This window comes from Crinia signifera, chromosome 1 (assembly GCF_055691185.1).
Source record: "Crinia signifera chromosome 1, ASM5569118v1, whole genome shotgun sequence".
NCBI classification, from domain to species: Eukaryota; Metazoa; Chordata; class Amphibia; order Anura; family Myobatrachidae; genus Crinia; species Crinia signifera.
The window spans coordinates 48,913,681-48,936,227 of record NC_139217.1 but is presented as its reverse complement, the minus strand read 5'-3'; positions in this window follow the sequence as shown (position 1 = coordinate 48,936,227).

Sequence of the window (22,547 nt, the reverse complement as noted above, 5' to 3'; positions counted from 1 at the left end):
CTATACAATAGCACTATTTCCCTTGCAAGATTTCAGGGAAGTTTCTATTTGAGCATCACCAACCCAAGTAGATTCATCCGCCATCACTGCCAGTGCAATAGAACCATTAAGAAGTGCAAAACTGACGCGGGTAATTTACTAACAGTTACGGGTAAAATAAGTACCTGTGTTAAGAATGAAGATGAAAATGTTTTCTTTATTTTTCAACATAATCTCCTTTCACGGCAATACATTTTACCCAACATCCCTCTAAAAAATACGATTTGACAAACTCACGTAGGCTTCTGTCTCGGCGATGACCTCCTCGTTTCAGCTGAATCTTTTTCCCGTGAGCCACGTTGTCTGGTTAGGGAACAGAAAGAAGTCGCAGGGAGCCAAGTCGGGCAAGTACGGTGGATGCGGCAACAATTCATAGCGCAATTCATCCGCATCAATTCCAGATGAGGGAGCTGGTGCATGGTCGTGGTGGGGAAAAAAAGTAACCTATGAATCAATCTGAAATTTGGTATGGCGTTGTCTGACAGATGGTAGTACACGATAGTAATACCAACTTAATTCAGCAGCGCCACCTGTCTTCAAATACAAGTACTTATTGATCCACCCTCGTATTTATACACCGCACACATGTTCCGTTCCTGCCCCAGTTTTGCTTACAATGTATGTGGTCTGTCTACTAAGTCTTGGAGAGACACTTTAATTTTCACTGATCACTGACGCTTCTAGAATCCCATCTGCACTATTTTAGAGCAGCCAAGAGCGTGAAATATGGCAGGGACATGTTATAATTACATTCCTATGCTGCCAGCAAACCTGAAAGATGCATGGACTTAGGGGCCGATTCATACCGGTACAGGTACAAATTCAACCCCGTCTCCGATGGTGGGGGTGTTCGCATGTGCAAACCCCCGAAGCAATTGCGTTTTACAGTCGTCGTGGTGTTCGCAAATTGAGCGACAGACATGGGACGGTCCCAGGGCTGGATTAACAATGGGCCTGATGGAGCTACAGCCCCATGTCGCTAGCTCCCCGGGGACCGGAGATACCGCCAGGCAACGCTGGAACGTTTACCTCATAGGACAACATGGGACCCGCTAATTCTGACCCCCACCCTGTTCCAATGGCTGCCAGTTCCCCCTCCGGCATCACAGAAGCTCGAGGTTGATCTCAGTCGAACTCAAATCGCTGGGCCTTCAATCTGATACCAGGCTGGTCCATGTGGGTTAATTGATTCCAGAGATATTGCAGGTAAACCGATTTTTTCATTTCTGAAATGTAATTTCATGGCTGTTCATGTTGTTTGAAGGCAAATTTTTTTTGTAAACAAATGGCCCACTTTCACTGGACCAAAATCATTCAAAGCACACTGAAAAGTTCTTTAATATGATAATGGTCTCAGGTAAATCAGTTGGTTCCGAAGATATAACTGATTGGTTAAAGGATGGGGGGGGGGGGGGTTCTCTCCCCCTCACACCAGAAAATGTAGGGACTAGGCTGGTGTAAAAGGGGCCAGCCTGGGAATGTAACTGCATGATCTTATTCCCAGGTAAGATTCCCTTTTCTGGTGTGAAAGGGGTATTATTTCAAATAGCTGGGCAGCCCCCTGCAATGAACATGTAATCCCACATGGCAATGAGCATGAAACCCCTGACAATGAGCATGGAACCCCTGGCAATGAGCATGTAGGTAAGCAGCACTTATGTAGCATCATTTTTAATAGGCTTGGATATATATATATATATATATATATATATATATATATATATATATATATATATATATAGAGAGAGAGAACTTGCGGACCGGCACTCCACTTAGGTTGGTTCAGCTGCCAGCGTGCCTTTGCAAAATTGAAATAGACGGTAGAATCCCAACATCAAGAAGAGACCAAGCACGGCACTGGAGGACTTGTAAATGGTGGTTTTTATTACCTCAACGTTTCAAGGCTTGCTGCCCCGTCGTCAGGAGGAAAAGTACACACAACTCTAAGCTGTTGCCAGCTCACCTTATGTACCTGTGCTCCTGCTTGCATCCACCCTCCACCCCCCTGGTCGACCAATAATATCGGCCAGGGGTAGTTTGTATCAACCTACATCACAGTTACTTGATATGTTGTTACAGCCACATATTGTGATTCAGGAATCGTATCTCCTGGATACTACCAGTTTTTTGAATAGATTGAATGGGGTTGGTGACATTCCAGTTGACACATTATTATGTGTAATGGATGTCACCAGCCTCTATACATCTATCCCACATGATCAGGGCTTAATTGCCATGAAAAACTTTTTGTGCAATAAGGTGAACGATTTTGGGTTCGATGTTTCATTATTTCTGTCACTATTGGAGCTGATATTGACACGCAATTACTTTGCTTTTGATGGTAAAATGTACCTGCAGACATCCGGGTGTGCGATGGGGGCAGCCGTCGCTCCGGCGTATGCCAATGTTTATATGTTCGAACTTGAACAACAAATGTTCTTTAAACACAGGTTTTGCCCTCATATCCGGATGTTCTGCAGTTACATAGATGACCTCTTTGTTTTATGGACCGGGGGATTGGAGAAGTTCGAGGTCATGATAAAAGAGATTAATGATTTAGATACACCTATTAAATTTACTTATACATCAAGTACTAGTGAAATTGCGTTTCTAGATGTCAGGGTCTCAATATCTGATGGGCATTTGACAACTACTGTCTTTTCTAAAAGCACTGACAGGAATACTTTATTAACATCGAATAGTCATCATCCACCATCATTGAAAAGGGGTTTACCCTATTCGCAGATGATACGAGTGGCACGTATCTGCAGCGATTGGGTTACCCTACCAATGGAGTTGGACAAAGTGATTGATAAATTTCATGAAAGGGGTTATCCCTTGAAATCATTGTTGCAATCCAAGTCTAAAGTCTTGATGTTAAATAGAGAGACACTTTTGAAATCTTCAGACAGAAAACATGATGATATTTTCCCCATCATCACCACCTATGACACATCGAGCGCAGTTCTGCCTATAGCCACTAGAACTCTTTGGCCCATCGTATCCACAGATACAAGTTTAAAATGCTTCCATAATGTCAAACCTTTGACATGTTACAAAAGAGGAAGAAATTTACGTGACATGTTAGTTCATGCAGATATCAGCGGATTTAAAACTGATTCTGCTATAACTAAGAAAAAACCTGGGTGTTACAAATGCCCTAATTGCGTAACCTGTGGTTACTTGATTGCAGCCAAGAGTTTTAACCATCCACATTCTGGCTTTAAATTTAAAATCAGACATGTTCTTTCCTGTGACTCACGTTACGTGGTATACATTATTATTTGTCCTTGTGGACTACATTACGTGGGAAAGACCTCCAGAAAGTTTAAGGAGCGGATGGCTCTCCACCGCTCTTCTATTAAAGCGGCTTTATTAGGCAAACCTTGCGATCAACCTGTTGCTGTACATTTTAAACAGCACAATCATCAAATATGCACTCTGAGATATATGATTATTGACCAGATACCTGATAGCATACGTGGTGGTGATCGCAATAAAAAATTATTAAAGTTGGAAGCAATGTGGATCCATAAATTGGATACTGTTTGTCCTAGGGGTTTGAACAAGAGGATCATGTGGAACACATTGATGTGAAGAGATGGATACACACATGGCGATATTGGTCAGAAGGGTTAAAATGTACGTTTATCTTTATTCTGTATTTTTATTCTTGTTGTTTTAGTTTGGGCACATTGTCATGGTGTGTTCATTTTTATATTCATGTATTTTAAATGTATATGTATTTTTTTATTATGTATGTATTGTTTTTGCTGTGTAACCAGGTGTTCCTTGCAGGCTAACACACATCCCCCGCTCCTGACTCGCAGATCTGTTACTCGTTGCTTAGCAACAACCAGCTGGTAGTTGACGCTGATGTCATCTCATGTCGCCACTCCAGCTGGAGGCAGTTCTGTGATTAGAGGCGTGGTGGAGGGTGGATGCAAGCAGGAGCACAGGTACATAAGGTGAGCTGGCAACAGCTTAGAGTTGTGTGTACTTTTCCTCCTGACGACGGGGCAGCAAGCCTTGAAACGTTGAGGTAATAAAAACCACCATTTACAAGTCCTCCAGTGCCGTGCTTGGTCTCTTCTTGATGTTGGGATTCTACCGTCTATATATATATATATATATATATATATATATATATATATATATATATATATATATATATATATATATATATATATATATATATATATATGCCATTGCACTCTTTGGCTGGAGGGAGTGTGCATGTATATCATCTGATGCTCTCAGTGGTGGGGATACATGGTCGACACTGCAGCCAAAAGTCTGCAGCCACCGCTGGAAGGTAAGTATATCTGCAGCTTCTATTTTCCCTCTTTTCTGTGCCAAGCCCTTGTATATGCCAACCTCTTTGTCATTTTCCACCCTATACTAAACCCTTTGCATTTTTCCTATGCCAGCCCCCTGCCTTTTCCAGACATATATAATAATTAGTTGAAAGTATTTACACAAATAGAGACACACCCATGAGCTGACCACCCAACCAGAACACTGGTCACCCCCCCCACATTATTAGGTGCTGGCCAGAACCCCTATTATTGCGCATAATAGGCCCTTGATAATATTCAGCTCCAGGCCCATTTAGACCTTAATCTGGCACTGGGCGGTCCTTGGGGTCTGCCCAGCGTTTCATGGCTGCTCAGGGCGGGCGATGATTTCACATGACGTCAGCGCCTGGCTCCAATTCACATAAGAACAGCCAGCATAAAAGTAAGTCCAGGCTGTTATCTGCAAAGGGAGGAAAGATCATTTGATGGCGAGTAACCGGTGAATGACTTTTCTCCTGTGCGGGCGCAGGCGAGCGGATGTGTAAGTGTCCACATCCTTTTGTAGCGAGGGGATTTGGGCGGCACAGGGGGGACGTGCGTTCGGCGGGGCAGCATTAACCTGTTCGCTATGCAGCGAATATATGAGCAGTTCTGAATTGGGCCCTTAGTCGGGGAGGAACAGTGTGACACCACTCTCTTTTTCAAAAGTTGGTGAAGACCAAGTGATGCCACCCTTGGTCCCTAGTGTTTTGCTTGTCATGCAGAGAGGATGTACTCATACTCAAAAGGGCCCCTGCACTTCCTTAGAGCAGTGTGGGGGGCATGGGAGGTGGGCCTTGAATACTCAGCTACTGCACTTCCTTCTGCCACCCACTATTTTTTTCTCTACCACTCTTCCCATACAAAAAACAACAGTTCATGTATATCAGGCCACCTGTGGATCTATAGTAGGAATGAATGCAGCATGTTTGAAAATGTGACAGTTAGTAATGACTACAGCTGTGCACCAGCTAGGGAGTCTGGGAAATGTGACAGTAATGACTACAGCTGTGCACCAGCTAGGGAGTCTGGGAAATGTGACAGTTAGTAATGACTACAGCTGTGCACCAGCTAGGGGATTTGTGTCATGTAACAGTTAGTAATTACTACAGCTGTGCACCAGCTAGGGATTCTGGGAAATGTGACAGTAATGACTACAGCTGTGCACCAGCTAGGGATTCTGGGAAATGTGACAGTAATGACTACAGCTGTGCACCAGCTAGGGAGTCTGGGAAATGTGACAGTAATGACTACAGCTGTGCACCAGCTAGGGGATTTGTATCATGTAACAGTTAGTAATGACTACAGCTGTGCACCAGCTAGGTGATTTGGGTCATGTGACAGTTAGTAATGACTACAGCTGTGCACTAGGTAGGTGATCTGGGAAATGTGACCGTCAGTAATGACTACAGCTGTGCACCAGCTAGGGAGTCTGGGAAATGTGACAGTTAATAATGAGTACAGCTGTGCACCAGCTAGGGGATTTGGGTCATGTGACAGTCAGTAATGGGTACACCTGTGCACCAGCTTGGGAGTCTGTGGAATGTGACAGTTAGTAATGACTACAGCTGTGCACCAGGTGATTTGGGTCATGTGACAGTAATGACTACAGCTGTGCACCAGCTAGGGGATTTGTAAAACGTGGACCGTTTGGTAGAGCTCGAGGGCCGATTTGGCCACCCCTGCTTTAATATGAGTCTGAGAAACAATGGTCATGTTCCTCAGCCAGGAGACCCCAGTATGTTGCGATTTGGACTAATGCAGCCTAAGAATGCAGTATGTGTATATATTCCTTACATATGTGCAAAGAGGAAAATCAACCTGTTTCCCACATTGATGATGGGACCCTTGATAACATAATCCTATAAACCCTTTGCAGGTTATTGCTATTTTACACATTTATTTACTAAATTAGGTCCTTAGAGCCTGTTATATATCCTGGCCAATAACGCTGAGACGCAATAGTACATCTGTATACTGTATACGGTCTCCAGCTAGTGTCATGTATAGTATACGTTCAGATGGGTACTGTACATCATTACATCCAGGGAATCATGCTTACAATGTTATACTTACTGTGAGCATCTGCAGCATGTTCCTGACACTGCACTTCTAAGTCCCATAGGATGACTGAGACTAGCCTATTAAATCTACTACTTTCTAGCAGGAAGTGAACATATTATCCAACTGTAACGTATTATTACCATGTGAATTGTTCCTATAGACTAAATAGGCTCTAACAGAGTTGTACTGAACGGTGGATTATTTATACAATTGTATTTGAAAAAAATATTTTGATTTTAAATAAATATTCAAACCCAGAAAAATCACATAACGCTGTTTTTTTTTTATCCCATTCTTTCTTAACCACAAAGATGTTCTTTGTGTGATTGTGCACCAGTGGCACACTCACACTAAGGGGCTCAGAGCAATATGTCACTTTTGAAAGATTCATAATGCTATTGATAATATTAGTGGAAATGGTAAGTATCCATCAATCAAACTTTAGTATTAGACTACGAATTGTATATAGTCTATATTAAACAATTAGATAAAAATACAGATGTATTCTATGGTAAAAAATGAATTTATTATAACAAGTGAAGTGGGTGGGACATAAAAAATACCAATAACATAGGCTTATATATAAAAAAAACTATATTTCTCTGTACTTGTTTCCTAGCACAGCGCCTAGATTTCCTACGTAAGGCACCGTAGGGAAATTGCATCGCATGTGTGGCATGCGATGCGATTTTTTAAATTTTTTATTTTAATGTAATCTTTTATATGGCCATTTTACCCCACTATATCGCATGGCATCTCATCCCATGTCCCGCAAAATCGCATGCGATCGCATGCGATTTTATAGGGTGTGCAATGCCATGACATTAGGTATACAATAATATGATTGTATGTGCCAAAAATAGGTTTAATGCACCCCCCCCCCCCCCCCCCACACACACACACACACACACACACCTATTTTTGGCACATACAATCATATTATTGTATACCTAATGTCATGGCATAGCACCCCAGAAAATCGCATGCAATCAAAAAATCGCATGCAATCAAAAAATCGCGTGCGATTAAAAAATTGCGTGCGATTTTGCGGGAGGTGCAATGCCATGCGATGAGATGGCCCTAGGGACATAAGAGCAGTAAATAAATTAATGAAAAAATTGCATCGCATGCAATCGCATGTGATTTGTGGGTGGTGCAATGCGATGGCCTGGGGACATAAAAGCAGTGAATAAATTAACAAAATCGTATTGCATCATATCTCATCGCATTGCATGCCACTAAAATGGCATGCGATAGGATGTGCTTTTTTAATGCAGAATAGCCCTCTACGCAATTAACGGAGTGGGCGCCGTGCTAGGAAACAAGTACCTATTTCTCTTAAAGATTAATTAAGATAATAATTATATATATATATATATTTTGTATAAAAATAGCGTATATGGACAAAAAAGAGTAAACAAAATATATCTATAAAAAATATATACAAAAAAGATATATATATATATATATATATATATATATATATATATATATATATATATATAAAGAAAAGGATGGCTTAACGTTGTAAGGTAGCAGCAGGCAGAGTACCCATATATACAGTATATACACAGTGGGTATTTCTTTAATTTCCTCATAACTGCAGCCATTGCCACACGCTGCGTGATTTGTAACCAGCTAACGCACAACCTTATAGCGTGACCGCATCATTTTTTGTTTTGTCTTCCTCCCAACACCCCGAATGTTTTCTTTTAATTAAGTCGACTGTCACGCTTACCAGGCGCACCTGGGTTGTTTCACCATCTGAACCCCACCTTTTAAATCTGTGTACTTTCTACGACTTAATTTCTCTCCTAACAATAGCCGCAATGGCAGATGATAAAATACAAAAGCTAAGGACATTGTATACAAAACCGTCTCGTTTTGGCTGCGGCGCACTAGTGGGAACAGCTAATCTTAAGGAAACAAAGGCAGTATCGGAAGGCAGCAATGCCAAGTCAATAACTGGAGTATCAAGCTCTACAGTTGCTACTTATTTGTTTTTTGTTGTGTCATTTTCGCTTTTATAGACTCATCTGATTATGCTCTGGGCTTATTCAGTCCACTCTTCCTGCTTACCGCGGTAAATCACAATAGAGGTAATAACAGAACATAAAGAAGCCGAGCATTAAATAATGGCAAGTAATCAACAACAAGACGTAAAGCCCGGGCTTGTATGTCAGGCATTGTTATGCAGTCAGTACATTGCTCCTTTACATTCTTAAAAGTTTAATTACTCAGCAGCAAACATTATAAGGTTCAAAGGGAACTCGCATGAGTGTTAAGAGAAATTTCCGTGACTTCTTGTGTGGCCTGGAAAAAAAAAGAGATGTGTTCAAGACGCAGACATCCAAGGTCCTGACCTGCTCATGGCGCGTACAGTGACCTCTGTTTCCCAATGGGGAATGGCTGGTTATGGCAAATCTCACGCTATATGATTACATTGGTTCGTATTGGACAAAAAACATATCTGCTTGATGGGGTTAAGGGCCTTATTCAGGTTGGTTGTAAAAGCAAACTCCTTCTTTAATGGACAAAACCATGTGCACTGCAGGTGGGGCAGATGTAACATGCGCAGAGAGAGTTACATTTGGGTGGGGTGTGTTTAAACTGAAAACTAAACTGCAGTGTAGAAAATAAGGCAGCCAGAATTTACTCTGCACAGAAACAAAATAAGTCATCCAAATGTCACTCTTTTTGCCCATGTTACATCTGCCCCACCTGCAGTGCACATGATTTTATACATTAAAGAAGGAGTTTGCTTTTGCAAACCAACCTGAATGACCCCCTAAGTGGACTAAAAGTGGCCGCAATGGGGGTTGCGTATAATAAGTATTTTAGTGGAGTGAATTTTTTTTTTTTTTATGATTTCTAAGAGAAGCGCAAAACTACATTTTAGTGTGTCAGAATACACACACACATAAATGGTGATTTTAGCTTTTGTAGGGGGAATGCCACCCGCGCAAGGGGATTATTTGCGTTGAAGTTGGGATGTTGCTATGGGCAACCAATCAGAATCTACTTATTTATTTAGCACCTTCTAGAATCTGATTGGTTTCCAAAAACAACATTCCATCTTCAATAGAACTCTCATCTTCGTAATTACACCACTATGGATCCTGCAGGTGCCTGGACTGGAGCATGCACACCGTGGTGTGACGGCACGTGTGCAAATCCCTGGAGAGGGCTCTGGGAAAGGCCAAAATTGCCCTATGCTCGATGCCCCCCTCCCCTATACAATGCTGGCAATACATAATATAACAATCATATTACCAGCATTATACAGAGGGGGAATGGGTACAACAATGCAATTTAGCACAAATCAAGTCATCAGCCACCCGGTCCGCCGATTTTACCTGGGTGGAAGCGCCGGCTGGGTGCAGGAGAATTACCCTTTCTTCTCGGTGGCAAGGAGCACCACCTGATTTTCAGGAGCCTTCCTGCCAAAATGGGAAAGTAGGTAAGAATGGTATTAGCGCTGAAGCTGGTGGGTATCTCAGTAGGAAGACTACCGACAATAATGAAAGATAGGTCAATGGAAACGTGATTGACGGTTACTAGGTCAACACAAGTTTTTCATGTGGACATAAAAAATGGACACCGTATAAGTGTGCATGGCTCGTTGCGCTCGCCACACTATTATATTCTAACTCTATGCCCACTTGGATGGTAAAGTATAAACCAAGCCATAAATCAAAACAACATGAAAAGTTTGTGTCCACCTTGTGAATGTCGAACACGTTCCCATTGAACTAACTGTTGCGTCTATCTTCTGTTACTATCGATCTAGGCGCTGCCAATTATCTTTAGGTGGCTAACTAGATGCGTTTGACCATGTGATTGCCTATCTAGAGGCCATCAATCTGTCAACCGAATATGGTTAGGATGTTCATCGACCATCGATGATTAGAAATCAGTGATGGTTTATGGCCGATGTAGAATAGTTCTGCCATCGATGGGGGAGAACCAAATTGTTTTCTTGCCATCGATGGCAAGCATAATCAAATACTTTTTTTTTCTCCACCAAGGGGCCGGGAGACGAAGTAAAGCCCAGCCCCCATCACCCACGAAGCCCTGCCCCCAAGTTCTGATTGGCCCACAGGCAAAGAAAATTTGACAATCGATGGGTAAAACCATCGATGATTATCTATTGCATAGACCACCATCGATGGCCAATTGCACTATGGCCATAGATGGCAATGGTCATCCATAGATACCGTATAAACATTCTACGCACTAATCGTGGGCGTTGTATACTATTAAGGCGCCTATCGAATTATAATGATTGACCCTTAACCTTTAAATGAACTATATATTACCTAGAAGTAACTTACACAGACACACTTATCCTAAAATAACGACACAGACAACAACTGCATAAGTTAAAAGGTCATGTATATTTATTTTAGTACGACCCTATTTGTAAAGGGATGGCAAAGAAAGAGCCTGAGACTAGCTCCAGTTAAAGGTGCTAATCCTGGTGGAGACTGAAACCCCCCAATCCATAACACCACCTATCGTAAGGTACAGCCCGCGCTGTGATGGAATCACCGCCCCTTTATGGCACAGCGAGGACACTTCCATGAAGTGGCCAATGCCCCCCCCCCCCATGGAGGCAGGACTCACCAGCCATCCTGGCAATACCGCACAGCAACCACCTGACACCTCAAGTGACCGCTGGTCGAGAGTGATTTCAATAAAATTTAGGTTAAACCGAATTAGGTGACAGCCGCAAAGGCCAGGTAGCACAATAATAGAGAAAGGGAAAAGGGAGGGTGGGGTTCCAGACTCCAAGAGGAATTAGCATCACCAGACTTCTCCTAATATACCCCTCTCTAAACTAACGCCTCTTCATGGGTAATCTGCTTTCTTCAATAACTTTATTAAACAATCACTAAATTCACAGGCTCTTAAATGCACTTGTGCCTATGCAGCCCTCGTTCTATCTTTCCAGCAGTAATAGTTTTGGTGCTCTACCCTTATGTGGAGATCTGATTTATAAGCTCCTCTATATGAAATGAAAGTAAGCATGAGCTTGGCATTTTGACGTCCAAGCGCGGGGGTCACACTTCGCAAGTCATACCTAAACAGACAAGAAACCTTGGGCTCTGCAAAGCAACGTGTTACTATGTTCCTCTCACCGCCCCAGCCAACATAAAGAGAGGCCTGTGATTGTGACTCCTACCGACTTCAAAGCATAAAGAACCGTCTGTCCCAATGAAATTTATAGCACGCTAGCTGCGGTTGGCTTCGGTGAGTACCCTGACCTATAGCCAAGGTAGCTTGCTGAGGCTGTATCTCACAAAATCTCTGAACAAACAGCGATTACAGCTAAGAAAATTCCAGATTTACATATGAAACCATAAATATATTTTTTTAATGGTTACCCAGGGATAAAATTAAGTTTCGCTAGGTGATGAATCTACGGACACAGGGCACACTTTGTACCTAGTGTGTGTGTTATTTACAACTGTAAACGTACATATCTTCATATACAGTTCTATAATACAATAATGGCACACTGGGCAGTGTTACAGGATACAGTAGGTACATAGTACCTGTGCCAGATTAAGGTCCACATGGACTTGGAGGTAAAATGTATGAATGGCCTATTGTGTACTGCAGCATGGACTGCATAGGGGGTGTGTGGTGTGGAGTGCATACAGTAGCCACCGCCTACCTCATTCATGACCCCAGCCCACCCTGCACTGGATGGAAGCACCGCAGATGAACAGAATCTCCCTCTCCTATGTGAAGCCTGCAGGGTGCACAATGAGGCGGATGCTTACTTCCTATAATAGCATTCGTCATCATCGTCGACCCCGGTCCACCCTCCTCCCTGGCTACATCGTACTTGGGCTTGGCTTTAAAAGAATTCTGAGTAGAACTCTGTGCAAGACTGGATAGATGCATTATGGGGGAGGTGTAGGAGATAATGTACACTGTCCCCCCCACCCCCCGCGTGAGAGCACGGTGACATCACCAACTTTCCAGATTCCTGTGTAAGTAGTAAAGAGACTACGACTATACTAGCATGTGACAAAATAGAGGATCCCTGTTTTAAGTGCCCTGGGCCAACCCAAGTCTTAATCCTTAATGTGAGATGAATTTAGTGGCCGGGAAAAAGTCAGACTTTATAATGTCCAAATTTTTTGCATAACTCGGCCGATGTAATGGCGGGCGTATTTAATGATCAGAAGGCAAATTAGATCCAACTTCTAACGGGATAATTAGGTCAGGAAGTATCCAACTTTTTTCAGACAAAACGGAAAGCGTCATATCGTTCTATATTAGCAGGCCAGGAAGTTTTGGGACATAAATAGGGCTGATTTTTTTGTTTGAGTTGAATTCGGCAATGTTGAAATTCAATAACAAGTACACTATTACAATACATTTGCAAAAAAATAAAAAAATGTGAAATTATTGAATTTTTTAAAATTATTTCTTACTTTAAAAATAAAAAATAAACTGTAAATTCTCAAAATAAGTCATGTAGTAGGCAAGTCATTTTAGCAATTACATATTATATACCACGTGAATCAGACGCACAAGCAGCTTCCACTGATTAAAAGCTGATTGCAGCATGCCTATATTCTGTATGTAATTGTGACTGTCCTGGAAATACAAAATGTTTTTCCAGCCAAACACTGTAACATAATTTGTTATGCAGAATTAAACATTTCACAAATCGGACCAACTTCGCCTCCCATTACATCCTGGCCATGGTGTTTTTTTTTTGTGAGTTTCTAAAAAGTTATTGATTGACCTGAAGGAGATAAGCTCTTAGTAAATTATGCAAATTATAAATCACCATAAAATTTACTAGATTGCCCACTATGAATGCATTGACATCCCTTTCATGTTCTGCAGAAGCCCAGCAGTTTGACCCAGGATGTATTCTCACCTTTATGTACCTGCTAGTGAGTGCAGTTGTTGCTGAGACTATTTCCAATATGACCCTTGACCTTGGCTAGTGACCTTGACCATTCTGTTCTCTGAATCTGCGACCTTGGCTTCTGCCTGCAATTATCTCCCAGCCTCTGGCCCTGGCTAGCCTGTGAGACCATTCTGCTGTCTGAGACTACTTCATAGCTGCCTCCCCTCCTGCATTCTGCAGGAGACTCCCTGAAATAGCAGCAATCTCCCTCTCTCCCTCATTAGTCTAGCAATCTCCCTCATGTCACCTAGCCCACATTACACTGTTACATTTTTGGGGTAAAAGGGAATGAGAGATACATTTACATTGAATCATCAGCGCCATTTCCCAGCACGTTACCAAGTATAGTATCTCTTACTAACTGCTTTGGGGATCATCTACATTTGTATATAAGTAACTAGGTGATTCATCGCGCCCTACGGGCGCTCTTCACACCGGCGTAAGGGGCTACGTCCCTTAATTTGTGAACATTTGTATTGTGAGAAATATGGTTAGAATTGTATGAAAGATGCCCTGTATTGCAGCTTCTGGCAGTGGGTGAGGGTCCAGCGTGGCAGCACAGGAGTACCGGACGGTGGCCCTGAGTCAGTGTCTCCTCCTACTGGGTGGGAGTTAGGGTGCATGAGAGCAGGAGGCTGGGATATGAGGCATGATAGGGGCATGTGGGCAACACAGCGTCAGCGATTACCCAGTGGTGGAAGTTACGGTTCAGGAGAGCAGGAAGCTGGGTAGTGATAGGGGTGTGTGGGCATACGGGGGACTAAAGAGGGTGGTGGACACTGTGCAGCTTCTGCCAGTGGGTGAGGGTCCAGCGTGGCAGCACAGAAATACAGGAGTCAGTGTCTCCTCCGACTGGGTGGGAGTTAGGGTGCATGAGAGCAGGAGGCTGGGCGGTAAAGCATGATAGGGGAATGTGGGCAACACAGGGTGAGCGGGTCTCCACTGGCGGAAGTTACGGGGCAGGAGAACAGGAGGCAGGGCAGTGTCCTCCCACATTGATGGCAAAAGTATTCAACATCGGCCATAAACCATCGATTTTTTGAAAATCATTGATGGTCGATGGGCATCCCTAGAACTGGAGGAGGGTGGGGGACAGTATGCAGCTCCCGGCAGTGGGTGAGCGTCTCCTCCCACTGGGAGGGAGTGAGCGTGCATGAGAGCAGGAGGCTGTATAATAGTGGTATGTGGGCAAGACATTGATAAAAGTTGTGGCACTGGTGCAGAGGGCAGTGGGGAAACCTGCAGTGCGGCAGCCAGGGCCGGATTTCCCACCTAGGGGCGGTACCTGCTTGTGGTGGTACAGGATCCCCCATTGTCACGGGGGTACGTGAAATGCGGGAGCGGGGGCCGCGGTGGTCCGCTGGGGGGTGGAATTGCCGGAAGGGGGTCTGGGGGGTCTGCAAATTGCGGGAGGGGGGGTGGTGTGTGGGGATCCGCGGTTAGCGGGAGGGGGCGGGGGTCCGCAAATCATGGGCGGGGGGCGCGGGGGGCTTGAATCGTGGGAAGGAGGGTCCGCAAATTGCGGGAGGGGGGTTGACGGGGTTAGTGAATTGCGGGAGGGGGGGTTGCGGAGGTCCGTGAATTGCAGGAGGGGCGCGTGGGGTGCCGTGAGTCAAGGGGGGGTGGTGCGGGGGTCCATGAATCACGGGAGGGGTCATGAATCGCAGGGGGGGGTCGTGGGGGGGCTTCGAATCGCAGGAGGGGGGGTGTGGGGGGTTGCCGTGAATTGCATGAGGGGGGCGTGAATCAAGGGAGGGTGGACGCAGGGGGCGGTGCGGGGGTCAGTGAATCGCGGGAGGGGGCATGAATCGCGGGAGGGGGGGTCGTGGGGGGTTCCGAATCGCAGGAAGGGGGTATGGGGGTGCCGTGAATTGCGTGAGGGGGGCATGATTCGCGGGAGGGGGGGTTCCCTGAATGTGTGAATTACGGGGCGGTCGCAAATCGCGAGAGGTGCCGAGGGGGCCCGCAAATCGCGGGAGGGGGGCGCTACGGGGGGTTTCGTGAATCGCGGGAGGGGGGGTCGTGGGGGGTTGCGAATCGCAGGAAGGGGGGTGTGGGGGTTGCCGTGAATTGCGTGAGGGAGGCATGAATCGCGGGAGGTGGGGTCCCCGAATGTGTGAATTAGGGGGCGGTCGCAAATCGCAAGAAGTGCCGAGGGGGCCCGCAAATCGCGGGAGGGGGGCGCTACGGGGGGTTCCGTGAATCGCGGGAGGGGGCGGCGCGAATTGCGGGAGGGGGGTCGCAAATCACAGTAGGGGGGGGGTGCCGTGAATCGCGGGAGGGGGGGTCACGGGGGGCCCTTTTAATGCCGGGAGGGGGGGTCGCAGGGGTCCTGCGAATCGCGGGAGGGGGCTCGCGGGAGGGAGGGGTCGCTGGGGTCCCGGGATTTGCGGGAGGGTCGCGGGGGTCCCGCGTTTCGCGGGAGGGGGTGGTCGCAGAGGTCCAGCGAATCGCGGGAGGGGGTGGTCGGGTCTGGGACGGATATTAGACAGCACTTACATCGACAGCCATTACATCGACAACATTAGTTCGACAGCTCAATAGGTCGACATGGTTTTAGGTCGACATACCATTAGGTCGACATGTCATTATGTCGACAGCTCATTAGGTCGACAGCTCATTAGGTTGACATGTTTTTAGGTCGACACTGCCATTAGGTCGACAGAGTCTATGTCGACAGTCAAAAGGTCGACATGGGTTGTTTCACTTTTTTTGGCCGAAATGTCGACACAGTCGACATGGACACAGTTTGAAGTGTACCGCAGCCGCTCGCTATGCTTCGGGCACACTATTTTATTCTCCCACCACGCCCTAGTGGATAGTAGGGCATGAAATACCGCCTGTCGGCACATGTCGGCTCGATAAACAGTGAAAAAACCCATGTCGACCTTTTGACTGTCGACATAGACACTGTCGACCTAATGGCAGTGTCGACCTAAAAACATGTCGACCTAATGAGCTGTCGACCTAATGAGCTGTCGACATAATGAGCTGTCGACCTAATGACATGTCGACCTAATGGTATGTCGACCTAAAACCATGTCGACCTATTGAGCTGTCGAACTAATGGTGTCGATGTAATGGCTGTCGATGTAAGTGCTGTCTAACAATAGTCCGGATACCGGGGTGGTCGCGGGGGTCCCGCGAATCGCGGGAGGGGGGTCGCGGGGGTCCCGCGAATTGCGGGAGGGGGGGTTCGCGGGGGTCCCGCGAATCACGGGAGGGGGGGTCGCGGGGGTCCCGCGACTCGCGGGAGGGTGGAAAGCGGGGGTCCCGCGAATCGCGGGAGGGGGGGGTGCGGGGTCCCGCGAATGGCGGGAGGGTGGGGTCATGCGGGTTACACAAATCGCGGGAGGGGGGTCGCGGGGGTCCCGTGAATCGCGGGAGGGGGGTCGCGGGGGTCCCGCGAATCGCGGGAGGGGGGACGCGGGGGTCCCGCGATTCGCGAGAGTTGGGGGGCGGGGGTCTCGCGAATCGCGGGAGGGGAGGTCGCGGGGGGGTCCCACAAATCGCGGGAGGGGGGGGTCACGGGGGGTCCCGCGAATCGCGGGAGGGGGGGGGTCGCGGGGGGTCCCGCGAATCGCGGGGAGGGGGGTCGCGGGGGTCCTGGCAGAGGGTAGGGATGTGCAGGAGTAATGGTGGATGGTGGCTGTGGAGTAATGGTGGATGGTGGGCGTGTACTGTAGCCCTGGCTGGGCGGGGGGAGGTGATGTCAAGGGGGTGGAACGTCAGACACATGAAAGTGAAACTGTTCTACACAGGAACGTTCTCCACAGGGGTTGAGTGACAGATCTGGCTAAATATATAAGAGATTTTAAAAGATTCCTCTCAGATGTAGCAGTACACACCCACGCTTCTAGGTGCCACATTCACAATCTCTTCAAAATCTCTCCATATATGGAAGTAGACACGCCCTCTGGGTGGAGCATGACACGCCCCCTCAGTGGGGCGCTGTGCAAAATTATATTACCAACTATAATCTCACTGAAGCTATTTTTCAAAAGTAAGCAAGTATGGACTACTTCCTATAACTACAGACACTTCCCAGGCCTGTTGCTTTTGTCCCTTCATTCTGCAAGGCCATGGCCCAATTTTGCCACTGTGTGAGCTTCTAGCCATGCACCCAGCCCCTCTGGCTGTGGGAATAGATGCTGCTCTGTGGGTGACTCCCAACTGCCTCCCCCCATCACGGGACACTGCCGGCCCTGGGCGGGACTTGGGAACATCCCCCCGAAAAAACAGGACGTTCCCGCGGAAAACAGGACAGTTGAAATGTATGGAGCAGCATTACTGCAAAAAGGTACAGACTGGGCAGTAACCATGCAGCCCCCCACGTCTTATACCCTAGGCCAGGGGTGGCCAAACCGGTCCTCGAGATCTACCAACGGTCCACGTTTTCCAAATCACCTAGCCGGTGCACAGCTGTAGTCATTGCTGTCACATTTTCAAACCTGCTGCAGTCACTCCTACTATAGATCCACAGGCTGCCTGAGACACCTGAACTGTAGATCTTGAGGACAGGTTTGGCCACCCCTGTCCTAGGCGGTGGCAATCTGGTTGCACACTCCTCAACACAGGCCTGGCATTAATGCTTGTTGGTACTTGTGGAGTATCACGGCTCCCATTGTATGGCATCGTATGCCATATGTAGTGGCATACGATGGCATACGATGCGATACAATGTTTTACCGATTTTTGAGCATTTTAGCTCAAAAATCGTATGCGATCGCATCGGATGCCATACGATGGCATCCGATGCGATGGCACCCGATTTTGCACTGAAATGCATCAGAATGCATTGAAATGTGTATTAAAGTAGTGAAATGCCCCCAAATGCCATTTTTCATAGTGCACCACCCCCACTATCAACGTCAACCCGAAGCGTGGCGAGCGCAAAAGGTCGTAGGACGCGTACCGCCGCCCCTCGCGGGCTCGCTGCGCTCGCCACGCTTCGGGTTGACGTTGATAGTGGGGGTGGTGCACTATGAAAAATGGCATTTGGGGGCATTTGACAAGTTTAATACACATTTCAATGCATTCTGATGCATTTCAATGCAAAATCGGGTGCGATCGGATGCGATGCGATTTTTAGCATACGATCTGCATACGATGCAGGTCGTGGGAGCCGTGATACTCCACAAGTACCTGCTTGTTTTATTATTGCCTACAATAGGGCCTGATAGAGATTCCTGAGTCGCAAGTCTCGCATGCCAACGGGTACTTTCTGGGGCTGTTTTACAGTCCTGGTGCACCCCTGTTTCTCTATGCCAGGTGACCGAGCAGAGCGCTAGGAGGCTGAGCTCTTCGGCCAGCTATATTGCACAGCACAGAAGCCTTTAATACAGTACCAGTGTCTTCTCCGAGTCCTAAGAAGTTGCACACTGACGCCTTTACCTTAATATTATAATAAAACTTAGAGCTTAGTGGCATATCTACAATGGGTGCATGGTGTGCATAGCACACAAGCCCCTGGATCCTGGAGGGCCCATGCCTTCTCTATGGTAGAGGAGGGGGCCTGCAAGGTTTTTCGGCACCTTAGGAAAATCTTCAACTTTCTGTTCCCACCACCACCCACACGTAAATCTTCACTTTCCAGGACCTCAGGTGAAAATGTTGAGCGGGCGCCTTTTGCATTAATTTTACGAAGGATGCCTCTGTGAGTCATCCTTCATTTCATGATAGACTCAGGGGCCCCCCTCAGATTCTGCAGCCCCTTGGAAGCTGCCTACAGCTGTTTAATGGTAGAGTTCGTCCTGGCTGGGGGCATACAGTGTCAGTCCAGATCTGACAACAGTATTATTAAAAAAAATATATATATATGTATATATATTATTAAGCAGTCCTCAGTGAGCAATGATTGTTTTTAATTTTTGGAATCCATTTACTTATACCCAATAGACTTATCTAATAATTCCACATCCTAACGCTGCATGTTTTTATCTATAGTGAACTAATCTGTAGATAATTAGAATATACCATTGATATTTACTACATCATTTGTCATAATGTTCCATTCACTGTGCATCTGTAGCCGTTTCACGCATTGTTCCAGAATACACTGACCTTTCAAAAAATCCATATATTTGCATAAACAGCAGCAGTTAAAACACATAAACCCTCAGCCTTGTGTGTGTGTATTAATGGCTGTAATGATGCTGTGTTCCGCTTCTATCCCTGCGCACAAATGGAACGCCGCAACCTTCTTTGTTGTACGCCCTGTGCGTTAACATTCCCAATACACCATGTCTGTGTAATGTACATACATAGCGACCTTTGACCTCCTTGTCATCACTGACAGCCGTATCAATACCGGAATATGACACTGATGGGACCATTTGCCTGGGCTAATTCATGCAAACAGATGGATGAAGATTAAACACGATGACGCCAAAAAAGCATTAGCGTATGGGAGCTGGCACTATTTAAAGCTCTCGTTGAAAACCATTAAAAAAAAAATCCTATAAATATCTACTTTCAGCAAGGATGAATAATTAGAAGCTTAGATAGGTCATCGGCAAGTAATGCCTCAGCATTTGCATTAAAAAAAAAAAAGAAAAAAAGAAAAAGAAATATTAAAATGAAATTTTCTTTGTGGCAAAAACTTTGTTTTAGGTATAGAGTTGACAATGTCAAAAAGGACGACATAGACAAAAGGTTGTCACACGCAAATGAGCGAAATTAAAAAAGGTTGACACATGGAAAGGTCCCCTCGCTCACTTCACTCGGTTTAAACCAGATGTCTCGCTCCACTCAATGCCATCTTAATGGCATTGTGGGCCCAAGGCAAAGCAATGCACTGGGGCCCCTAATACATTTTTCAAAAATCATAACTTCATGTGGGGTCTCTCCACCTGCTATCAGCCACCAGCAATCAGCAGCTGACAGCCAGTAACTGTTTGCCTGCAGCCCGGTAGAGAATGTTTTTGCCGACAGCTCTGATTTTTGTGCAATTCACAATCAAAGCAGCCAGGCAGCAATCTCTGCTAGCCTCACAGCAGTGGCGTAAGTCTCGGAGGCAATGGAGTCAGTTGCCGCCGGGCGCCACATTTGAAGGGGATACTCAGCAGCCTGACATCCATTGCCTCCGATAAACGCCACCACCTGCGCGCCAGCCAGAATACTCAGAGTAGTGCTGCAGTGATAGCAGGCAACGCTGCTCCACGATCTCTGTGAGAGGGGGAGGAGGCGGGACTTCCTTTCACACACAGCCTCTGCCTCCTCCTGACAGACCTGTCCTGCAGCCCGTCCAGCTCTTCTTCACCTCCCACACACAATCTAAGTTCTGACTCCTGCTACAGTATGGACGGATGCTTCTTTTATAGGTGAGAGGCCCCCCCAGTTGTAGTGTTTATTAAACTATTTATGTGTAGTGTGTTTGTGTGTATCTGTATAGGTCTATGTTTATATGCATGTGTTGCTGTGTGTTTACAGAGGTGTGTGTATATGCATATGTAGTTGTGTGAATACATGTGTGTGGCAGTGTGTATACATGCATACCTCCAAACTGTCACGATTACAGCGGGACAGTCCCGATTTTCGGGTCCTGTCCCGCTGTCCCACCCACGGCAGGCATTGTCCCGCTGCGGGGGGTGGCAGTTGGGAGACCCCCCAATCTAATAGAATAGACGCTGTGCGCCCTCATTTGCATGCGCCCGCCCCCTTTTCAGGCGCCGCGCGAGTGTCCCTATTTCCCCAACACAGAAGTTGGGAGGTATGTACATGTGTGTGTGGTTGTGTGTATACAAATGTGTATGTTGCTGTGTGTAGTCATGTGGGTGTATGTGTATACATGTGTGTGTGGCTGTGTGTGTACATATGTGTGTGTGTGGTTGTGTGTATACATATGTGTGTATGTTGCAGTGTGTGTGTGGCTGTGTGTATACATGTGTGTGTTGTGTGTGTATACATATGTGTATGTTGCTGTGTGTATACATGTGGATGTATGTGCATATGTATCTGTGTGTGTTTAAATGTGTTTGTATGTGGCAGTGTATAATTGTCGGTGTATGTGCATATGTACTGTAGCTACTGTATGTGTATACGTGTGATGTATGTGGCAGTGTGTATACATGTGACTTCATGTGCGTATGTGGCTGTGTATAAATGTGTGTGGCTGTGTGTGTGTGTATATATGTGTGTGTATGTGTCTATGGGGGTGTGTCTGCATATATATATATATATATATATATATATTTTTTTTTTTATAAACTTTTCTTTTATTGAAGCATTACAACTTACAATAAAAACATATTGAATGCGTTGCAAGTGTACATTTTGTTAAAGGAAAGTAGTGTTACAACGTTGGCCTGGTAATCAATGTATATGGACATAATAAAGATAACTCTTTTACCAGAATATAACGTGATCATGTCATTTGTTGCACAATGCAAAAGTATTACCATAACAAGAAGAATTAAAGGTGCCACTGGATCCACGCCTACAGACCAGACCCAATCCCATTAAGTCTGTGCATTGATTAATATTGGGGGGTCCTGTGTGCACATCCTTGTCTCATACCACAGGGTGTTCCGAAAGCTACTCCATAGTTGTCGTTTCATGGAATCTGACAATATTTCTATGTAACTCTCCCATGTCCCAAAAAATTTCTCAGTAAATTTTTCTTTTTGCAATGAGGCCTCAAGCCACTCCATCCTAAAGATATGGAACAATTTATCCAAAAACATAGTAAACGGGGGGGCCGTTGGCTGTATCCAAACCTGGAGGATGCATTTCTTTGCAACTGCGGATACAATTATCATCAACTTTTTAATACCCGGGGTCGTTCGTGTCTGACCCGGTATAATACCAAATATTGCCCATTCGGGTGTTAAGGACAGGCCATCAACCAAGTGTTGAGTTGCAAACCTCCAGACTCGGATCCAGAACCTCCTTATTATAGGGCAGCTCCATAGACAATGGAATATTTCAGCTCTTGGTGAACCACACCTGGGGCAAGAATGATTCTCGAGCGTGCCCATAAGGTATCTCCGATGTGGAGACAGGTATGTTTTATGGAGCACATTTAAGAATAATTCCGTATATGATATTGCTGGAACTACCTTGACAGATAATTCAAACGATTTCAGAATCTTTTTTGTAGTGAGAGATGGGAGGTGATTCTTCCACTGCGCTAATCCCGTTTGTTGGGTTTCATATTGAATAGGGGCGTG